This window comes from Hyperolius riggenbachi, chromosome 4 (genome assembly GCF_040937935.1).
Source record: "Hyperolius riggenbachi isolate aHypRig1 chromosome 4, aHypRig1.pri, whole genome shotgun sequence".
In the NCBI taxonomy this organism is placed as follows: Eukaryota; Metazoa; Chordata; class Amphibia; order Anura; family Hyperoliidae; genus Hyperolius; species Hyperolius riggenbachi.
The window spans coordinates 46557083-46575879 of record NC_090649.1 but is presented as its reverse complement, the minus strand read 5'-3'; the positions used below and the strand labels follow the sequence as shown (position 1 = coordinate 46575879).

The 18797-nt window shown below is 47.8% G+C and overlaps 1 protein-coding gene across 1 annotated transcript in view; it reads left to right on the top strand.

Annotated features, from left to right (window-relative positions):
- Window positions 1-4091: 4091 nt before the first annotated feature.
- Window positions 4092-18797, top strand: part of LOC137570339 (serotriflin-like) — a 55229-nt gene continuing 40523 nt past the window's right edge. The window contains exon 1 of the mRNA XM_068278987.1: window positions 4092-4146. The gene's annotated coding sequence lies outside the window, so the exon portion shown is untranslated. The remainder of the gene's footprint in view (window positions 4147-18797) is intronic.

Below are 18797 nucleotides of genomic sequence, written 5' to 3'. Positions count from 1 at the left end.
CTTGTTATGATAATGCATGTCTGTTTGCAGTGGCCTCATGTCATCCTCCAGATCACTTATACGTTTTTCCGCCTCGCCAGTGCGATCACGAAGTTTCTGCATGTCAGCTTTCACAAATGTTAGCTCAGACTGGATCACATCTAATTTGACTGTGAGAGAGGATTTGAGTTCAATAATGGCCTTTAATAGTTGCAGGCGAGAAGGCTCCGTGTCCGCATTTGGGCCTAGTGTAGTGACTACCACCATCTTGTCCCCTGGTCCCGTCCCTGCAGAGGTATATGTCTGTGCGTACTCACTGCGGCCTTCCTTGGGTGGTAAAGGTAGTGTGTTATCTGCGGCCTCCTCTACCCCATCCAGCGGGATTGTGTCATCCAGGGAGTCCTGAGCAGGAGATTCTACGGAGGGGGAGGAAACGCCACCACCGCCGCCATCTTGGGGTCCGCCATGAGCATACTGAGCCAGACGCGCAGAGACCGAGGCAATCTTGGAAGACGCCATAGCTGACCTTCCAAACGTGGCTGAGGGATGTACCGGCCGTATTTCACCGGACTGGTGAGGTATGGAGCTGTCTGTAACGAACAGGATCAGACAGGATGATAAGACTCTGTGGAGCTCAGGCGCCGCGCGTCCTCACAGCTTCATAGCCAGGCCACGCCCCTCTCCCCCATCAGGTTTACCCCCATATTCAACTCCTTCAAGCAGAGCTTAAAGACCCATTTGTTTACCATTGTTTACCCTCCATCTTCATACCTTTATTGCCCTCCCTTGGAGTTACAACTAGGAATGCTCATTCACTTTCAGCAGAATTTAAATGTATGCATTTCCGAAAACGGAAAAAAAAATCCAATTCGACTCGGTAGTTTTAGCCCGATCACAGAACTCAGAAGCATTGGACCAATCAAAGAATGCAGATTTTTTTTCTGCAAAATTTGGATCACTGTGGTAATTTTAGACCAATCACAAGACTTTCCGATTTTTGATTTTCCAATTCTCTGATGCAAAAAATAACTAATACAATACTCCTTTAACTGCTTGCCGACCACAGCCCCAGGACCGCCTAACGCCGATCGGCGTAAAGTCCTGGGGCATCAGTTTGCAGGAGATCGCACGCAGGCTGCGCACGCATCTCAAGACTGTTACACGGCAAAACCGCCGTGTATTTACATGTACAGCGCTCCGATCAGCAGCAGCGCTGTACTGGGGACAGCCGTGTGACACAGCTGTCCCCCTGGGGGACAAGAGAGCGATCGGCTCTCATAGGCAGAAGCCTATGACAGCCGATCGCCGTGATTGGCCGGCTGGGGGGAGGGAGGGGTTGTTAAAGAAAAATACAAAAATAGTAATAAATATAAATAAATAAATAAATATTTATTTAAAAAAAAAAATAAACACAAAGGGGGCAATCAGACCCCACTAACAGAGAGCTCTGGGGTGGGGAATAACGTGTGTGCTGTGTTGTGCGGCCCTGCAGCTTGGCCTTAAAGCTGCAGTGGCCAATTAAGTAGAAAATAGCCTGGTCACTAGGGGGGGGGGGGGGGGGGTTAACACCATGGTCCTCAAGAGGTTAAAATTGGAAAACAGAAAATTTGGAATCTGGAAATTCGGAAAAAATGAAAAATCGGAATTTCTGCGTAATCGAAGATGGCCATTTCCGACCATCCCTACTTATAACCCCCCTAATGTGTCCCTCTCCCCCACCCCTTAGATTGTAAGCCTATTGGCAGGACCCTTTTCCCCATGTGCTTGCAGTCACTGCCATGTATCCCCTTTTCTTATTTTTCTCTGCTTTAAACACATAGCCGAATGAGTTGTGCACCCCTCCTACACTGTGCCCTGAGGCTGGAGCCTCTCTCGCCTCTGCCTCGGCCCAGCCCTGCTCCATATTACTGGTCTCCTTCTCAGGAATCTGGCACGATGGATCATGCTCCTCACCTGCTATAGATCTTGTAGGACCTTCCTTTGAAGTTCCGTCACATAGTCACTTACTAGTCCTCCACCTCCGGGCCATACAGCAAAACATGTTGCTTGACCTGGTACCAGGCAAAGAGTCCATAAAATGCTCATTAGTACACTGCTGCCAAAAACAATTCCATATTGTTTTGAGCAACATGTGCTGAAAATGCATATAAAACTCAGCAAAGCAGTGTCATCTCTAAGTTCTGCCTGCCCCAGGGCTCGTTTTACCATAAGGCACTCTAGGCATGTGCCTACAGGCACCTGATGATGGCAAGGCAGCTCACACCCCTCTCCTAGTGCCTCCCTCCTTTCCTATGTAGAGTCCAGGGCAGAGCCTAAATGAGAGATTACCCACCTAGCTCTTGGCATTCCACTGATGAGATATTCCTTCAGTAGCTACTTATTACTAGTGAAGGTACCTCTGGCCACCTAATGCTAAGGGACCCCTGTAGCTACCTATGATGGGCAAGGTAGGTAAGGGAGAAGTGAATGCTGGGACAGCCAGCACACTTTGCAGTGTGGTTCGGCGCGGGGTTTATAGGTTCATGGAGGGCAAAGTCCTGTGACATAAATCCAGGCCTGGCCTGCCCTGTGTCCTAAGGTGCTCCTCTACATACTACAATGCTATGGTGATCTACAGAAACAAAGCAAATCATTAAATACCACATTTGTTTGTCTTGCCTGAATTCTGCCCAGTGTGTGCTGTGATCCGTGAAGCCAAAAGCTCATCTAGGGATGTTCTGTTCATGTGCTACATTTTTTTCCCTCTAGTAATCTCAGTATAAATACATAGGTCATTTTCCTTTTAATAGGCAGCATCATGTTTTATAGCAACAATCCTTCGCAGATCTTTGTATTTGGTTCGTACGGATTGTTTAATAAGCTACGTTCCAGTGGAGAGATGACATGATGATGATGAGGAATGCACTCAGGGAACCAACAGATGTCGGGAAAAAGGGGCACAGGTCATTGCTGCTAGTAGAATATTGCTAAAATTAGAGATATTCTATTACTTGATTTAGATCTTTACCAATATTTTACTATGGCTAAACCTAATCCCACTCTCACACAAAACCCTCCACTTCAAATTAAAATGAATGCCCAATCAAATGCAAATAAAATGACAGCTTACACATGCTCTGCCTTTAAAGGATACCCGAATTGACATCGGACATGGTGAGAGAGACACGTGTATGTACAGTGCCTAGCACACAGATAACTATGCTGCATTCTTTTTTTTCTTTCTCTGCCTGAAAGAGTTAAATATCAGGTATGTAAGTGGCTGACTACAGTGTGACCCTCACTGATAAGAAATTCCCCTTTTCATCTCTTTTATGCTCTCAGAAGCCATTTTCTGCTACGAAACTGTTTTTATAGTTGGAATTTCTTATCAGTGAGGGTCACACTGTAGTCACTTCCTGTCTGAGTCAGGACTGAGTCAGCCACTTACATACATGATATTTAACTCTTTCAGACAGAGAAAGAAAAAAGGAACACAGCCTAGTTATTTGTATGCTAGGCACTGTACATACACATGTCTATCTCATCATGTCACACGTCACTTCGGGTATCCTTAAATCCGTGCTCCATTAGTATTTGGTCTCTGAACACTTTCTGAACACCCACTGAATTGAAAATAATCAGGAAAGGAATTCAAGTGCCAATTCAAACACAAATGTACACCTTGGTACAAAGTTTTGTTCAATATACAAACTCTGTTTAAAGTGGTTTAGAAGCATAGGCTAAATGCAGAAAACGATATTACATAAGCTCTAACAGTGGAAAAAAGAAATAAACTAAATGGACAAAAGAAATAAAACTAACAGGGGCACTCACCTATGATAAACAAGAAGACTAACTTCTGCCAAGTTCTTCATCCGTTAAGCCTTGTTAAAGTCTAGCTAGGCTTATCGCTATAAATCCGGACACGAAGCCTCTGCTACAACTAGATTAAGTAACTACATGACACAAAAGTCATGTTAATCTTGTGTGTTACCCTGTTTGTCATTAAACGGTCATGAAACGCTCGTCAGACTGTCTTTATAATGGGTTCTTGTGAAAGGGCAGCTGGCCCACACCCACGGAGGACAATGGAGCGGGGATCTGACGCCTCTACTATATAAACCATACTTCAGGAGGAATTCTTGTTTGACCGCCAGCGAGAGATAGCAAGGTGTCTTCCGAACAGAGGTAACATTCAACTTCTATGGCTGCTTCTCAATGTGTATCACAGACTGCTTATATAGCCTCATAACAGGGGTTGCAAGCAAAGTTTCACTCATCTGGGACTTAATAATCTGAACATTTGTATAGCACTTTTCTCCTGTTGGACTAAAAGCACTCAAGAGCTGCAGGCACTGGGACACATTCAGGAGGCCATCCTGCAGTGCTAGGGAGTCTTGCCTTGAACTCCTTACTGAATAGGTACTGACCCTTGCCAGGATTTGAACCCTGGTCTCTCACATCAAAGGCAGTGCTCTTAACCAGTAATCTATTCAGCCACTCAGAGTTCTTCCAGCCTCTAGAAGTCTGTAAGGCCTCACGCTGTAGTTGCGCTCCGAGCGAAGCCTCCGCTCTCAATTCCGGGAGATCGTGACCCGTGGCCGTGTTGGGATCTTCTGCAGCGGAAGCGACGTGCGCCTCTCATGATTGCGCCCCCATTGCTGGGAGCACTCTGCGCTTCCGCAGTTCAGAGGGGATTGAATTGTGCAAGTGCAGAGCGATCACGAGATGTGCCTGTGCAGGAGTTCCAAAACCGGCCTTTTTTCCGGAGGGGAGACCTGGCTCGGAGCAGAACAACATCATATGACCAGATTTCTAGGGACTGGAAGAAGCCCCTAGTGAGTTAAACTTTTTTCCCCCCAGAGATATATCCTCTAAAGAGAACTTGAAGGGAGAGGGATATGGTGGCTTCCATATTTATTTCCTTTTAAGCAATACCAGTTGCCTGGCTGTCCTGCTGATCTCTCTGGCTGCAGAAGGATCTAAATCACACCCTGAAACAAGTATGCGGCTAATCCAGTCGGACTTTAGTCAGAGCACCTGATTTGCATGCTTGTTCTGAGGCTAAATGTATTAGAAGCAGAGGATCAGCAGGACAGTCAGGCAATGTGCATTGTTTAAGGCTGAGTTCACAGTGGTACGTTGGGGTACAATTTAACAGAGGCATCATAACGCACAGATTCATACTGCAATTTTAAGTCTATGCGACATTCTGTGCAATGCGCTCCAATGGACTGCAGTACATGCAGTGCGTTATCGCATGACACACACATTAACAGTGCCAGAGAAGTATACCTTCCATTCACTGTATACGACCCAACACTCCTACAACGTGCGACACCTCCCGTTGCATTCATGCTTTTACAGAGAACACAGCTTGCACTGTGGACTTAGCATAAAGTTCACAGAAATATTCTAGCCTTCATATCACTCTCGCATCAGGTTACCTTTAAAGGATAGCAAAGCCAAATCAAGTCCAAGGAATGGGGGTAGCAGGCATGCACTGTAAGCTATCCTGAGGGCCACCGCTCCCCCTATTCTCCTGTCCCCCCCCCCCACACACTTTCTTACCTAAAGCCTCCCAGCAGCCTATTCCAGGAACTCGCCGGAGTCGGACATTAGTGTACCTGCGCTGGCCCAGCTGACATCATGCTCCGCTCAGTGGTTTCTGGCCCCTGCTTGCGGCACTACAACTATGGCCTGCGGGCTACATGGAATTAACGGAAGCAGGAAATTAGGGCACCTGTGTAAAATATCGGCTATTGGGATCCAAAAGCAGAAATGTGGGCGCTATGTGGGCCTATGCAGCTGAAATTTTTAGTTTTAAGAATGATCAGTTTGAAAATTATCATGTTGAAATTCGTTTTCAGAATTATCATTTTTAAATGTCTTGTTTTAGAAATTAATTGATTTTTGAATTTACGTTATTTGCTGCGGTAGAAGCGGGTTTTGAGGTTAGGTGTCAGCAAGGGGGGTTTTAGGGCTAGGCATCAGGAAGGGGGGGTCTTACAGTTAGGTGTCAGGAAGGGGGTTTTAGGGTTCGGTGTCAGGAAGGGGGTTTTAGGGTTAGGCGTCAGGAAGGGGGGGTTTTAGGGTTCAGTGTCAGGAAGGGGGTTTTAGGGTTAGGTGTCAGGAAGGGGGGTTTTAGGGTTCGGTGTCAGGAAGGGGATTTTAGGGTTCGGTGTCAGGAAGGGGGGTTTTAGGGTTAGGCGTCAGGAAGGGGGTTTTAGGGTTCAGTGTCAGGAAGGGGGTTTTAGGGTTCGGTGTCAGGAAGGGGTTTTTAGGGTTAGGCGCCAGGAAGGGGGGTTTTAGGGTTCGGTGTCAGGAAGGGGGTTTTAGGGTTTGGTGTCAGGAAGGGGGGTTTTAGGGTTCGGTGTCAGGAAGGGGGGTTTTAGGGTTCGGTGTCCAGGGAGGGGGTTTTAGGGTTCGGTGTCAGGAAGGGGGGTTTTAGGGTTAGACGTCAGGTCGGTGGGCCTTTGGGTTAGGCGTCAGGAAAGAGTTTTAGGGGCGTCAGGAAGGGGGGTTTTAGGGTTAGGCACCACCGGGGGGGGGGGGATCTTATGGTTAGGCATCTGAGGGGGGAGGGTTCTGGTGAGAGTAGGGTTAGGTTTAGTTTTAGTAAACTATTGGTAGTACTTCTCAGTATTTTTTACCCTGTGCCCTTTTTATACCGTTATTTACCCTATCTATAAGTCAAATGAAGATATTCATGAAAAAAAAAATCATAAAAAAACATGTTATAGTTATAGATGATATTTTGACATTTGGGCTTCATCCCACATCCTTTTAATACCGGTATTTTAACATAGGTATGTATTATTCTAATGGAGATAAAGATGGAGAAGCGATAAAAAAACATTGTTATAAAGGATATTTTGAGATTTCGGCCTCACCCTGTGCCCTTTTTTCCTTGCACCCTTATTTAATGTATGCATGGTACCACTGTAGAGAGCTTTGGGGCCATCAGAAATGCCTCGGTGGGCCACATCTGGCCCCTGGGCTGGACTTTGTACATGCCTGACTTAGTGGCTAGTTTCAAGGTGTTCTGACAATCTTTCCAGGGTTTCCCTGCTAGATAGGAATTTTCTATTGAGTCGTTAAGAGTATCAACTTTGTTTTCTTTGTATTATTTACTCTAATCTTAGCTGTGGTAATGGATAATGTGGATGGCTTCCAGTTTTTCATGGCAATGTGTAGTATACGTCTCCGGGAGGGGTATTTGATATTACTTGATTTTTACTTGTTTTATGGCCAAAAAGTAGGGTCACTGGCACACATTTAAAGCGGACATGAACTCAGAACGTCCTCTCTGTTCTAAAAGATAAGCAACAGCATAATAACCTTTAAACAAAAAACATTTCTTTGTTACAGCTGATACAAATCCTGCAATAAATCCGCAGTGTTTCTACTTCCTGCTTTCATGGAAGCAGACATATTCTTAACATCCTGTGCTTTCAAATGAGCTTATCCGCCATCTCTGCCACGGCAGCCATGTGACACAGGGTAGAGAACAAATTACAACTTGTGATTAGACACAGTTGAGGGGAGGATTAGACAGGCTAAACTCTCTAAATACATACAGGGTGGATTTCCCTCTGTTTCTCTCTGTCCTGTGCAAGAGTTCAGGTCCACTTTAAAGTGGAACTCTATAGCGGTAGTAATCAAGTCCCGTATTTGGTTCCAGAATTCAGTGACCTTCAGGTATCCCCTTCACCTGTGATCACCATTATCTTAAGAGCAGCATCCCCTGATGCACTTGTTTGAGATATTATGCTACAGAATGTGTAGTTTGTAGCCTATATAGGGTTAGTAAAGGGCAATGAGATGCTAGTAATAGCTGCTTGTGTGTACATTTCATGCATCTGCAACTGAATGCAGCTTGAGAATGGTCCAATCAGAGTTACCTCCTGCTGATTCTGATTGGCCCATTCGCAAACCACGTACATTTTGCATGTAAGACAGAATTTTCCAAGACAATTGTGTGTTTGGGGTGGGAGGGGGGCTCTCTCTGCAGTTCATTCTGAAATTCATAGACTTCAATGAAAAAAAAATATATCCATGTTTACAAAAATTAATAAAGTGGACCTGAACTCTTTTACTGGACAGAGGGAGAACACAGATAGATTGCACCTGGAATGGGAGGGGCTACTGTACATGGATGATACACATGGAATGGGGGGCTGCACATGGAATGGGATGGGGGGCTGCTGCACATAGATCATAAACATGGAAGAGGGGGCTGCACATGGAATGGGAGGGGCTGCTGCACATAGATCATACACATGGGAGAGGGGGCTGAACATGGAATGGGAGGGGCTGCTGTACATGGATGTTACACATGGGAGAGTGGGCTGAACATGGAATGGGAAGGGCTGCTGTACATGGATGTTACACAAGGGAGAGGGGGCTGAACATGGAATGGGAGGGGCTGCAGTACATGGATGATACACATGGAAGAGGGGGCTGCACATGGAATGGGAGGGGGCTGCTGTACATGGATGTCACACATGGAAGAGGGGGCTGCACATGGAATGGGAAGGGCTGCTGTACATGGATGCTACACATGGAAGAGGGGGCTGCACATGGAATGGGAGGGGGCTGCTGTACATGGATGTCACACATGGAAGAGGGGGCTGCAGATGGAATGGGAGGGGCTGCTGTACATGGATGCTACACATGGAAGAGGAGGCTGCACCTGGAATGGGAGAGGGGCTGCTATCAGTGCCGGCCTGCCCATGAGGCGGGGTGAAACTTTTGCCTCAGGCGGCACTTCTGGGGGGGGGGGGGGCACCCCCATCCGTGGGTGTGGGGGGCCGCCTGAGCTGGAGGGGATAGCGGGCATGAAGGGGGTATTGGGCCTAGCGATGGGGAGGGGGGTCGGACCCCCCCCTCCCTCGCCTGGGTCCCCCGTCCTCCGCTCCCCTCCAGCTTTAAAAAGTTACGTTGCTGCCTACAGCTATTGTAAGAGGCAACGGGCGGGGATCACTCACCTCTTCCTCGTTCCAGCGTGCGCTCCACTGACGTCACTTCCTGTCACTTCCTGGGCGGCGTAGTCTGACCCCCCTCGGCCCAATACCCCCTTCCTGCCTGCTATCCCCTCCAGCTCGGGCGGCCCCCCACACCCACGGCTTGGGGGGGGGATGGCGATTTCTTTAAAGATTGCCTCAGGCGGCAAAAAGTCTAGGGCTGGGCCTCGCTGCTGTACATGGATGATCCACATGGAAGAGAGGGCTGCACATGGAATGGGAGGGGTACTACTGCACAACAACACGAAGACATAATGTAGTTGGCCTAGGGGCACAAAAAGTATAAATCCGTCCTTGGTCATGCCTAAGGGCCATTTTCTGTAAAGGTACTGAATCCAGCTGAAATCTGGGCTGGAGTAACTGGATCAGATTTTCAAACTTCCAATTACAGTTACCTGTGAGTAGTTGAACTCCGGGAGAAGCATGCGATCAGGTGGTAAACTTGTAAGGTTCTGATTGGCTGGTGCCGATCATGTGCTAAAATCAAAATAACTTAATAAAATTGCTTTTCTGTATTTTTTTACAACATCTATTTATAGATTAGTCAGTGTTTATCCATTGTAAAATATTCCCTCTCCCTGATTTACATTCTGAAATGTATCACAGGTGGCAGCATTGTTAGTACTGGCAGGTGATCTCTGCTCAATGTTTTACTGAGAGTTTCGAGTAGTGCTGCACACAAAGAACACTATTATGCTTATTTTATATTAAACATGCACAATACAACCCCCTCCCCCCCCCCCCCCCCCCCCCCGGGTATTGATAAACTTTCTGCTATAACTTCCTAAGCATTGTGTCCACAGAGCTTGTCATAAGCTAAGCAGAGCATGTGTTTACTTGAGATTAATTTGTGATTTTAGGATAATAGAAAAGGATTGCAAAGGAAATCATAAGGGATTAGATGCAAAGGTTTTGAATAATCCATGAAAAACACACCCACTTCTTTAGCAAGCTCTGGTGGACACCGCTACATTTGCTCCCAAGAGCCCAGCTTGTGTTTTGCTCCTGGCCAGCATAAACACTGATGAACACAGACCTGAATTCCATTTATGTTCCAACTTTATGGGTCACTGTAAAACTAGAATAAAGGTCAACTCAAAGATGAACTGAAGACAAAGGCAGGGGCACACTCAGGATTTTCAAAGGGGGGATTCCTACAAGATCTTCCTCAACCACACACAATACATTATAATAATATGGTAGGACATCATGCTGGGTACACAGAATGCAATTTCACATCCAACTGACAGCATTTGATGACTTTTTCCTAAATGCCCGATCTGCCCTGATCAATAATGGGATCGATCAGGAGCAGTTTGGATACAGATAATATTGAGGACAGCCAACATTGCTAATTAAGGGGAAAGTGAAGCGTTCACCCAGCAGGGCACAGGGCTATGCTCATACCTGGCTCTGTGCTCCGCATGTTCCCCAGAGCTGCTCCATGCTCTGTACACACACTGCTGCTCCATGCTCTGTACACACACTGCTGCTCCATGCTCTGTACACACCCTGCTGCTCCATGCTCTGTACACACCCTGATGCTCCATGCTCTGTACACACACTGCTGCTCCATGCTCTGTACACACCCTGCTGCTCCATGCTCTGTACACACACTGCTGCTCCAGGCTCTGTACACATGCTGCTTCTCCATGCTCTGTACATACGCTGCTGCTCCATGCTCTGTGCACACACTGCTGCTCCATGCTCTGTACACATGCTGCTGCTCCATGTTCTGTACACATGCTGCTTCTCCATGCTCTGTACACACGCTGCTGCTCCATGCTCTGTACACACGCTGCTGCTCCATGCTCTGTACACACGCTGCTGCTCCATGCTCTGTACACACACTGCTGCTCCATGCTCTGTACACACACTGCTGCTCCATGCTGCTGCTCCATGCTCTGTACACATGCTGCTTCTCCATGCTCTGTACACGCACAGCTGCTCTATGCTCTGTACACACCCTGCTGCTCCATGCTCTGTACACACACTCCTGCTCCATGCTCTGTACACACACTTCTGCTCCACGCTCTGTACACACACTGCTGCTCCAGGCTCTGTACACTCACTGCTGCTCCATTCTCTGTACACACCCTACTGCTCCATGCTCTGTACACACACTGCTGCTCCATGCTCTGTACACACGCTGCTGCTCCGTGCTCTGTACACACCCTACTGCTCCATGCTCTGTACACACACTGCTGCTCCATGCTCTGTACACATGCTGCTGCTCCATGCTCTGTACACACACTGCTGCTCCATGTTCTGTGCACACAACCTACTGCTCTATGCTCTGTAAACACACTGCTGCTCCATGCTCTGTACACACGCTGCTGCTCCATGCTCTGTACACACGCTGCTGCTCCATGCTCTGTGCCCCCACTGCTGCTCCATGCTCTGTACACACACTGCTGCTCCATGCTCTGTACACACACTGCTGCTCCATGCTCTGTACACACACTGCTGCTCCATGCTCTGTACACACGCTGCTGCTCCATGCTCTGTACACACACTGCTGCTCCATGCTCTGTACACACGCTGCTGCTCCATGCTCTGTACACATGCTGCTGCTCCATGCTCTGTACACATACTGCTGCTCCATGCTCTGTACACACGCTGCTGCACCATGCTCTGTGCACACACCCTACTGCTCTATGCTCTGTACACACACTGCTGCTCCATGCTCTGTACACACACTGCTGCTCCATGCTCTGTACACACGCTGCTGCTCCATGCTCTGTACACACACTGCTGCTCCATGCTCTGTACACACCCTGATGCTCCATGCTCTGTACACACCCTGCTGCTCCATGCTCTGTACACACCCTGCTGCTCCATGCTCTGTACACACCCTGCTGCTCCATGCTCTGTACACACCCTGATGCTCCATGCTCTGTACACACACTGCTGCTCCATGCTCTGTACACACCCTGCTGCTCCATGCTCTGTACACACCCTGCTGCTCCAGGCTCTGTACACATGCTGCTTCTCCATGCTCTGTACATACGCTGCTGCTCCATGCTCTGTGCACACACTGCTGCTCCATGCTCTGTACACATGCTGCTGCTCCATGTTCTGTACACATGCTGCTTCTCCATGCTCTGTACACACCCTACTGCTCCATGCTCTGTACACACACTGCTGCTCCATGCTCTGTACACACACTGCTGCTCCATGCTCTGTACACACCCTGCTGCTCCATGCTCTGTACACACCCTGATGCTCCATGCTCTGTACACACACTGCTGCTCCATGCTCTGTACACACCCTGCTGCTCCATGCTCTGTACACACACTGCTGCTCCAGGCTCTGTACACATGCTGCTTCTCCATGCTCTGTACATACGCTGCTGCTCCATGCTCTGTGCACACACTGCTGCTCCATGCTCTGTACACACCCTGATGCTCCATGTTCTGTACACATGCTGCTTCTCCATGCTCTGTACACACCCTACTGCTCCATGCTCTGTACACACACTGCTGCTCCATGCTCTGTACACACGCTGCTGCTCCATGCTCTGTACACACGCTGCTGCTCCATGCTCTGTACACACACCGCTGCTCCATGCTCTGTACACACACTGCTGCTCCATGCTGCTGCTCCATGCTCTGTACACATGCTGCTTCTCCATGCTCTGTACACGCACAGCTGCTCTATGCTCTGTACACACCCTGCTGCTCCATGCTCTGTACACACACTCCTGCTCCATGCTCTGTACACACACTGCTGCTCCACGCTCTGTACACACACTGCTGCTCCAGGCTCTGTACACTCACTGCTGCTCCATGCTCTGTACACACCATACTGCTCCATGCTCTGTACACACACTACTGCTCCATGCTCTGTACACACGCTGCTGCTCCGTGCTCTGTACACACCCTACTGCTCCATGCTCTGTACACACACTGCTGCTCCATGCTCTGTACACATGCTGCTGCTCCATGCTCTGTACACACACTGCTGCTCCATGTTCTGTGCACACACCCTACTGCTCTATGCTCTGTACACACACTGCTGCTCCATGCTCTGTACACACGCTGCTGCTCCATGCTCTGTACACACGCTGCTGCTACATGCTCTGTGCCCCCACTGCTGCTCCATGCTCTGTACACACACTGCTGCTCCATGCTCTGTACACACACTGCTGCTCCATGCTCTGTACACACGCTGCTGCTCCATGCTCTGTACACACACTGCTGCTCCATGCTCTGTACACACGCTGCTGCTCCATGCTCTGTACACATGCTGCTGCTCCATGCTCTGTACACACACTGCTGCTCCATGCTCTGTACACACGCTGCTGCTCCATGCTCTGTACACACACTGCTGCTCCATGCTCTGTACACACCCTGATGCTCCATGCTCTGTACACACCCTGATGCTCCATGCTCTGCACACACCCTACTGCTCTATGCTCTGTACACACACTGCTGCTCCATGCTCTGTACACACGCTGCTGCTCCATGCTCTGTACACACGCTGCTGCTCCATGCTCTGTGCACACACTGCTGCTCCATGCTCTGTACACACACTGCTGCTCCATGCTCTGTACACACACTGCTGCTCCATGCTCTGTACACACACTGCTGCGCCATGCTCTGTACACACACTGCTGCTCCATGCTCTGTACACACACATGCTGCTCCATGTTCTGTGCACACACTGCTGCTCCATGCTCTGTACACACACTGCTGCTCCATGCTCTGTACACACGCTGCTGCTCCATGCTCTGTACACATGCTGCTGCTCCATGTTCTGTGCACACGCTGTTGCTATATTCAAAGACAACTGTAGCAGGGAAAGACAGGGAGCGGTGCTGTAAGCTGCAGGATGCCTGCAGATATTCTGGTGTCTCAACTTGTACCTGTCCCCAGACACTGCACTGGCCCTTGTCTGAGGGGGGATTCTGGGCAGCTTTAATCCCCCTGCGTTTGCCTCTGAAGGCTGCTTTCACAGTGAGACGTTGCAGGCGCACGTTAGTGCAGCCTGTAACGCTCCCTAACGCACAGCAATGTAACTGCAATGGGCTGTTCACAGTGCCCACGTTGCGTTACATTGTAACGCTGCACGTCAATCTAAAGTGCAGCATACTACGGCGTTAGAGCGGCTTTGCCGCGTTAGCCTGCTTGCACAGGCGCAGTGATTAGCCACATGGCTAATTAATATTCACTGCACTGTGCTGACGTCACTGGCGGGACCACGTGATGCGGAGTGTTCCGCTCACGCGGCTCTTTGCTAACGTCCTCTGCCACCACCACCATGCATTGCGTTAGGTGCACGTTATGCGACCTTAACGTAGCACCTAACGCAACGTCTTAGTGTGAAAGAAGCCGAAAGGTCTGTGTGTACTTGACCAAACTGATCAGCTGTCACTGAACTGCAGTTGACCTTCAGTCAATTTCATCTTAAGCTGTCATGGTCATCAGGTGAGTTACAACCCCACCCCGGCCCCCAAGCAAAATTGCCATGGGACCCCCTCCTCCCCCATGCCTGGTCTGTCACACACACCCCCCTGGCAACCTCTACCCACCTTGCAGAGTTAGTACAGCGGAACAGTGTATAGTTACCTGCTCCATGGCTGCATTGACTCTCCTTGTCTACCTGGCAGCCGCTGGCCCTGTACTGCATACCTGGTTCCTAATCATGTGACATGAATAGGGAGCCACTGCCTGGTATGCAAGCACAAAGCGTGCAGCTGCCAATCAATGCAGCGCTGGAGCAGGTAAATATTACATTGGTTTGCTGTGTTTACTTAACAGAAGAGGGAAGAGGATCACCAGGATCATGGTATACTGTATAAAAACAAGGACCACCAAGAGCCCCAATAGTGTAATATGTACTGGTAAATGGTTACTAGATAGAGTAAATATTAATACTCACCAACCAAGGTTACCATTTGGCAACCACTGTAAAGGTGGGGAGATTTTCCTGACCCCACTCAGGAATAAGAAGTCGCTCTCTGTAGATGAGAAAAAGGGGGTTCAACCCTCCACCCAGGGTGGACTCAATATTATGCAGGAGAACAGAGGCGAGAAGAGCCTGGCACCTTCTACTGACCACATATGCTTGCTATTGCTCCGTTGTTATTGCCTGATGAAGCGGGATCAAACCTGCGAAACGCGTTGCATATTTGGAGTTCATAAATAAAATATATTGACTGTCTTTACTACAGTCGTTGTGTGTCTACTTGGAGGAGGTAAGTCCACCACTACCTCCTCTATTTACCAAGAATTTGGTTTTTAAGCTCATTTAGCTTCCTTTTATCCTTTTGGCGCCTCTGTTCTCCTGCATAATGGTATACTGTATGTAATTGAAGTGATCCTGTACTGGGCATGTCCGCACTGCTGCGTAGTGCGTACTGCTCTCTCTCTCTCTTTACAGAGCTGCACAAAGGAGCATGATAGGTTATAGGGAAACAATTAGAGACACCCCTGAATTGAAAGTAAACGTGTATAACAGTGATGTAGAGTAACATAAAAATGCAGAGTTGCTTATATAAGGAGCTCTCAAATTTGAACGACGTAGTTGTTGATCATCAGTGCTAGAAGAGGTGGTGCTAGCATCTATGAAACAATCACTCTTTTAGGATTTTCTCACCCAAAAGTATCTCTGGTGTTTAGAGAGTGGCAGTTGAGCAACAAATAAAACTTCAATTGATAAGGACTATTCTGGTCGAAAAAGTCTGGTGAATGAGAGAGGTGAAAGGCGAGATTCACTAAGACAAATAGCATGCCTTATCAGAGTTAACATGTCTTATCAGAGTTAACATGTCATATCAGAGTAGCACAGCGAGCGCTACAAACTTATGCCTGCTAATTGGCTATGACGAGAGTTCAACTCGTCCTGCCCTGAGCCCCAGTGGGTCCAATCACTTTAAAGGACATTATCCCCGCACTTTGATTGGCCCAATAGGCTGCTTGTCACTTGACAGGAAACTTGACTGGCAGCCTATTGGGCCAATCAAAGTGCAGGGATAATGTCCTTTAAAGTGATTGGACCTGCAGGGGCTCAGGGCAGGACAAGTGGAGCTCTCGTCATTGCCAATTAGCAGGCATAAGTTTGTAGCGATCACTATGCTACTCTGATAAGGTGGGTTAATTTGGATAATGTGTGGTAACTCTGATAGGGCATGTTGACTCGGATAAGGCATGCTATTTGTCTTATTGAATCAAACCTAGAGTCCGCAGCAACATCAACATGACAAATTACAGCTGAAGTCAATGCAGTTGCATCACAAAGCATATCCCACAGCAGGACAGACTTTGCAAAGGATGGACTTTAGCAGCAGGAGACCATCCAGAGTGCCATTGGTTTCACAAAAAAATAGGAAATTATGTTTGTTGTGAGCCCTTGCCCCCATACTCGTTTGGTCTCAAATTGATTTGTGGAACATCAATCAGAGTTTCACCTGCTTCTATGGCTAGCTCAGTCCCCTGACCTCAATCCTATTGAACATTTCTGTGGCGAAGTCGAAAGTCCACTTTAAAGCTAGGAAATGCCACCATCCAATCTGACCCAACTTAGAGCTGGCATTATGTCAGCATGGGCCAACATTCCTCAGCAAGGGTATCAGCATCTTATAGAGCCCATGCAGAGAAGAATGTTGGCTGTTATCAAAGCTAAATGTGGACCAACACTATTAGAAGGCCTAATCTACATGATACAATTCTTTATACGATTCGATAACAATTCTATTTACGATCCAATTAAATCTAACATGTCCGATCGGGATTCGATTCAATTAGATTTGCCATTGTTTTGCAATGGCAAATCGAATTGAATCGAATCCTAATCGGACATGTCGGATTTAATCGGATAAATCGAATCATATAAAGAATCGTATCGTGTAGATTGGGCTTAAGACTTGAACCAAATAGCCTAAATGAGGGGGAAAAAAACCTGACAAGTTATCTCTCTATGTTTATTTCTTGCATTATCTCTTCTCATAAGGTAACTTAATTTGTGCGATAAGTTTTGTGAATCAATTGCTACAAAACTTTAGCTGACATGATGAGATCACTTCCTGCTTTTGTCAACGCAAGAAGCAGGGCAGACACGTAATCATCAGTGTTGCTCGCAAATGTTCCCCAAAGTCATTTTCACATCCAAAATGGTATTTTCGATTCCGAGAGAATTTTTGCGAACATACACTGAATTTTTGCAATATGGCAATAATTCCCAAAACGGCACAAAAAACTTTATTTATATTGTTAAAGAGTAAAATTTAAAAAAAAAGGTTTTATGTAAATGCAAAAATTTGCAAAAAATCACATGATGTTAATATAGCATTTTTGCTTGAAAGTCTCATGTCACAGCAAACCTATTCCGGACCACGCATAGTAAAACCTTCGCCGCACTTGTGGCTGTTCTAGCCTGATGCGGCGTAGCTTTTAAGCTGCCCGCTGTTTCCACTCCCTACGCGATCACGCGCACCCGAGAGGGGAGGTTAAGCTGTCATATGACAGTTGACATCTCCCCTCGGTGATCAGAAGCCATGGTGTATGGCTCCTGGTCACGTGATAACTACGATCGCCGGCAAATCGTAGTGATCACTGTTTAGAGATACGTGGTAGGTGGAAAAAAGAGGATCCACTCACCTTCCTGACGTTCCCCTGGCGATTGGCGTTCCTCTCTGCTCTGGCTGGCATCCCCGCTTGTCGGGTCCCGGCTTGATGACGTCATCTAGAGCCTGGGGGGTGAGTAAAGGCTGCTGGCTACAAGGGGGACATCTGACTACAGGGGGGCAGAGCCGGTTTAAGCAACAATGGGGCCCCAGGGCAAAATAAACCTGCCCCCCCCCCCCCAACATATACCCCGGAACAAAAATCGGCATTAGGGGACCTTTTTTGCAGCTGGTATAGTCAGGGTGTGAAGTCCCAATCGGTCAGAGCTCCACATTCTGGCTATCCCAGCCTGCATGGGGGACAAGGGGTTAAAAAGTTTTAGGAGGGGGGACCCCACATAATTTAAAAAAAAAAAAAAATTCCCACACTCTAAACATAAAAAAAATTGGGAAAATAGGAAAAAAATACCAGGGATCTTCATACAGCCATATGGCGGCTGTATAGCGATCCCTGGCCAAAACGCTGCGGCTGCGTATAGACCCCCTGGAAACCCCGTCAGGAAATTTATTGCGCTTTCGTTTGATGCATGTAAAATTACACTACCGTTAGGTTTGCTACTAAAAGTGACATTTACCGCATTTAAAACTATACTTTTTTCCTTCTAAACTTTAAAATCGATTTTCTCAAAAACTATAAGGTCTTTTTGAAAAATTGTTTTTTCCTCTTATTCCTAATGATCTCCTTAACATATCCTGCACATTTAGGATGTCTAGCATTTAAGGTGGATTTGCTATTAACCATTAAAGTCGGCAGGTTTTTAAATGTGTTTTTTTTTCCCCTTTGAAACTTTAAAATCGATTTTCTCAAAAACTATAAGGCCGATTTGAAATTTGTTTTCCTCTTGTAGCCACTGGGGGCCCCTACAAGCTCGGGGGCCCTGGGGCAGCTGCCTCCTTTGCCTTAATGGTAGCGCCGGCCCTGCAGGGGGGGGCACACAGCCCAGCAACCCACACTTAAGATCCGGCTGCCTGACCCCCCCAAACGCCCCCCCCCCCCACACACACACACATGGAAATTGGCCTGGTCCTTAAAGCAGAGCTGTAAATTTGTTTAAACCAAACAGTTTCACTTACCTGGGGCTTCCTCAAGCACCCACCAGTCGCCCTGTGCCCTCACCTGTCCTGCCCGACCCCCCCGGTCTCCCGCACGAGCTTCTGTCATTACCGCCGACTTACAAGTCGACTGC